The following is a 4881-nucleotide window of genomic DNA, read 5'->3' on the forward strand; positions in this document are numbered from 1 at the left end:
CTATAAATACCCCACAACCACCTCCACTCCAACCATCCAAGCATTCACAACAGTGCACTCAATACAAGAGCAATACACTACACTCCAAGACACAAATCAAAGCCTCCGATCAAATCCAAGTCCACAATTCAACTCTAGTATTTAGGACTTGTGAGAAGATCGTCTTGTGTTTCTTTGTTGCTCTTGTTGCTTGGTTGGCTTTCTTCTTCCTCATTCTTGTTCTCAAGACACTTGTAATCAAAGCAAGAGACACCAAGTGTGTGGTGGTCCTTGTGAGGGTCTAAGTGACCCGATTGATTAAGGAGAAGGCTCACTCGGTCTAAGTGACCGTTTGAGAGAGGGAAAGGGTTGAAAGAGACCCGGTCTTTGTGACCACCTCAACAGGGACTAGGTTCTTTGGAACCGAACCTCGGTAAAATAAATCACCGTGTCATTCACTTTATTTGCTTGGTTGATTCATTTCCCCCTCTCTCCCAGACTTGATATTCGCTCTAACACTAACCCCGGCTTGTAGTTTGTGGATTAAGTTATAAATTTCAGATTTCGCCTATCCACCCCCCTCTAGGCGACTTTCAATTGGTACCAAAGCCCAGTACTTCATTTAGAGTCTAACCAATCGAAGTGATGTCAGGAGGATCTGCCAAGAGGGAGATAGAAATGGCCACAAGCCACGGGAAGGCTCCATCAAAGGAGTCCGACGCCAAAGGAAGGGAGGAATCACCTTCCTGCGTCAAGTCGCACCGGAGTGGCGACAAGAAGAAGAAAATAAAGAAAGTGGTCTACTACAAGACCGATTCTTCGTCGCCCTCCACCTCCGGCTCCAATGCACCGTCCGTCACTTCTAAGCGCCATGAGCGCAAGAAGTTTAGTAAGATCCCCCTACGCCATCTTCGCATTTCTAAACACACTCCTTTACTTTCCGTCCCATTAGGCAAACCACCGGTTTTTTATGGCGAAGATTATTGTATGTGAAGTGATAAAATGAGGCATCATCTAACCTCACTCCACACAAGCATATGGGATATTGTTGAGTTTGGAGCGCAGGTACCATCCGTAGGGGATGAAGGATATGATTCGGACGAGGTCGCCCAAATTCGTCACTTTGACTCCCAAGAAACTACTATACTCCTCGCCTCCTTGTGTCGAGAGGAATATAACAAGGTGCAAGGGCTAAAAAGTGCCAAAGAGATTTGGGATGTACTAAAGACCGCGCACGAAGGGGATGAGGTGACCAAGATCACCAAGAGGGAGACTATCGAGGGGGAGTTCGGTCGATTCATCCTCAACCAAGGAGAAGAGCCACAAGCGATGTACAACCGGCTCAAGACCTTGGTCAACCAAGTGCGCAACCTCGGGAGCACAAAATGGGATGACCATGAAATGGTCAAAGTTATTCTAAGATCACTCGTTTTTCGTAATCCTACGCAAGTTCAATTAATATGTGGTGATCCTAGATATAAGCTAATGTCTCCCGAGGAGGTAATTGGAAAGTTTGTGAGCTTTGAGTTGATGATCAAAGGCTCCAAACAAATCGTCGAGCAAGGCGGCACCTCCACACCCGAGGTGCAACCCGTCACATTCAAAGCGATGGAGGAGAAGAAAGAATAGTCTTCATCAAGTAGGCTCCCCATCGACGCCTCCAAGCTCGACAACGAGCAAATGGCGCTCATCATCAAGAGTTTTCGCCAAATCCTCAAGCAAAGGAAGGGGAAAGACTACAAACCCTGTTCCAAAAAGGTGTGCTACAAGTGTGGTAAGCCCGGTCATTTTATTGCAAAATGTCCTATTTCTAGTGACAGTGATAGGGGCGACGACAAGAGAGGGAAGAAGAAGGAGAAGAAGAGATATTACAAGAAGAAGGCGGCGATGCCCACGTGTGTTGGGAATGGGACTCCGGCGTGAGCTCCACCGACTCCTCCTCCGACGAGGATGCCGCCAACATCGCCATCAATAAGGGTCTCCTCTTCCCCCAACGTCGGCCACAAGTGTATCATGGCAAAGGACGACAAGAAAAAGAAGGTACAAGCTAGAACCACCCCCAAGTATACTACATCTAATGATGAGGGTAGTTCTAGTGATAATGAAGATAACTTGCTTAGTCTTTTTGCCAACCTTAACATGCAACAAAAGGAAAAACTAAATGAATTGATAAGTGCTATTCATGAGAAGGATGAACTCTTGGATAGCCAAGAGGAATTTCTTATTAAGGAAAATAAGAAGCATGTTAAGGTAAATAATGCTTATGCTCAGTAAGTAGAGAAAAATGAAAACTTGACTAAGGAGCTTAGCATTTGCCATGACACCATTTCCAACCTTAGAGATGAGAACAATAGTTTAATTGCTAAGGTTGAGAAATCAAAAGTTTGCCATGATTCAATTGACAATCTTAGAAATGAAAATGCTAGTTTATTTGCTAAGATTGATAAATTGAATGAATCAATTGCTAGCCTTAAAACTGAGAATGATAAGTTAATTTCTAAGGCTAAAGATTTGAATGTTTGCAATATTTATATTTCCAATCTTAGAAATGAGAATGCTATTTTACATACTAAGATTGATGAATTAAATGCTTGCAAACCCTCTACATCTACTGTTGGTCATGTTACTATTTGTACTAGATGTGGAGACATTAATGTTGATGCTATTCATGATCACCTAGCTTTAATTAAACAACAAAATGATCACATAGCTCAACTAACTGCCAAAATCAATGAGCATGAGATAGAAAATGAAAAATTTAAATTTGCTAGAAGCATGCTCTATAATGGGAGACGCCCTGGCATCAAGGATGGAATTGGTTTCCAACAAGGAAGCAATGTCAAATGCCCCCAAAAGATTGTTTAACTTTATTAAGGGCAAGGCTCCCATGGCTCAAGATAATGAGGGTTACATTTTATATCCTGCTGGTTATCCTGAGCACAAAATTAGGAGAATTCATGCTAAGAAGTCTCATTCTATTTCCCATCATGCTTTTATGTACAAGAATGAGGCATCTAGCTCTAGGCATTCTACCCATGTTAAAATGCCTAAAAAGAAAACTCCTACTGCATCAAATGAGCCTAATGCTTCATCTAAGACTTTTGATGCACCTTATGTGCTTACTAACAAATCAGGCAAAGTAGTTGCCAAATATGTTGGGGGAAACACAAGGGCTCCAAGACTTGTGTTTGGATACCCAAGGTGCTTGTTTCTAATGTGAAAGGACCCAAGACCGTTTGGGTACCTAAGAACAAGGCCTAAATTGTTTTGCGGGTTTATGGATCCGGGGGCTCAAGTTGGATAATTGATAGCGGATGCACAAACCACATGACTGGGGAGAAAAGGATGTTCTCCTCCTACGAGAAAAACGAAGATCACCAAAGAGCTATCACATTCGGGGATGGAAATCATGGTTTGGTCAAAGGACTTGGTAAAATTGCTATATCACCTGACCATTCTATTTCCAATGTTTTTCTTGTAGATTCTTTAGATTACATTTTGCTTTCTGTATCTCAATTATGCAAAATGGGTTACAACTGTCTTTTTACGGATATATGTGTTATTGTCTTTAGAAGAAGTGATGATTCAATAGCATTTAAGGGGGTATTAGAGGGTCAGCTATATTTAGTTGATTTTAATAGAGCTTAACTCGATACTTGCTTAATTGCTAAGACTAATATGGGTTGGCTCTGGCATCGCCGACTAGCCCATGTTGGGATGAAGAATCTTCACAAGCTTCTAAAGTGAGAACACATTTTGGGACTAACAAATGTTCATTTTGAGAAAGACAGGGTTTGTAGCACATGTCAAGCAGGAAAGCAAGTTGGCTCCCACCATCCACACAAAAACATCATGACAACGGATAGGCCACTGGAACTACTCCACATGGATCTAGTCGGCCTGATTGCTTACATAAGCATCGGAGGGAGTAAGTACTGTTTAGTAATTGTGGATGATTATTCTCGCTTCACTTGGGTGTTCTTTTTGTAGGAAAAATTACAAACCCAAGAGACCCTAAAGGGATTCTTGAGACGGACTCAAAATGAGTTTGGATTAAGAATCAAGAAAATAAGAAGCGACAATGGGACGGAGTTCAAGAACTCTCAAATTGAAGGCTTTCTTGAAGAGGAGGGCATCAAGCATGAGTTCTCTTCTCCCTACACTCCTTGACAAAATGGTGTTGTGGATAGGAATAATAGAACTCTATTGGACATGGCGAGGACCATGCTTGATGAGTACAAGACATCGGACCAGTTTTGGGTGGAAGCAATCAACACTGCTTGCTACTCCATCAACCGGCTCTACCTTCACCGAATCCTCAAGAAGACATCATATGAACTCCTCACCAGTAAAAAGCCCAATGTTTCATATTTTAGAGTCTTTGGTAGCAAATGCTTTATTCTTTTTAAAAGAGGTAGAAAATCCAAATTTGCTCCTAAAGTTGTAGAAGGTTTTTTACTTGGTTATGACTCAAACACAAGGGCATATAGAGTCTTCAACAAATCCACTGGATTAGTTGAGGTTTCTTGTTACATTATGTTTGATGAGACTAACGGCTCCCAAGTGGAGCAAGTTGATCTTGATGAGCTAGATGATGAAGAGGCTCCGTGTGTCGCGCTAAGGAACATGTCTATTGGGGATGTGTGTCCTAAGGAATCCAAAGACCTACACAAGCGCAAGATCAACCATCATCTTCCAATCAAGCATCTCCACAAACCCAAGATAAGGATCAGGCTCAAGACAATGAAGATGAAGATCAATAGGATGAGCCACCTCAAGAGGAGGACAATGATCAAGGGGGAGATGACAATGATCAAGACAAGGAAGATGATCAAAATTCAGGGTCAAAGACCACCACACCCAAGAGTCCACCAAGCGATTCAAAGAGATCACCCCGTGAAC

Source organism: Zea mays, chromosome 1, assembly GCF_902167145.1.
Source record: "Zea mays cultivar B73 chromosome 1, Zm-B73-REFERENCE-NAM-5.0, whole genome shotgun sequence".
NCBI classification, from domain to species: domain Eukaryota; kingdom Viridiplantae; phylum Streptophyta; class Magnoliopsida; order Poales; family Poaceae; genus Zea; species Zea mays.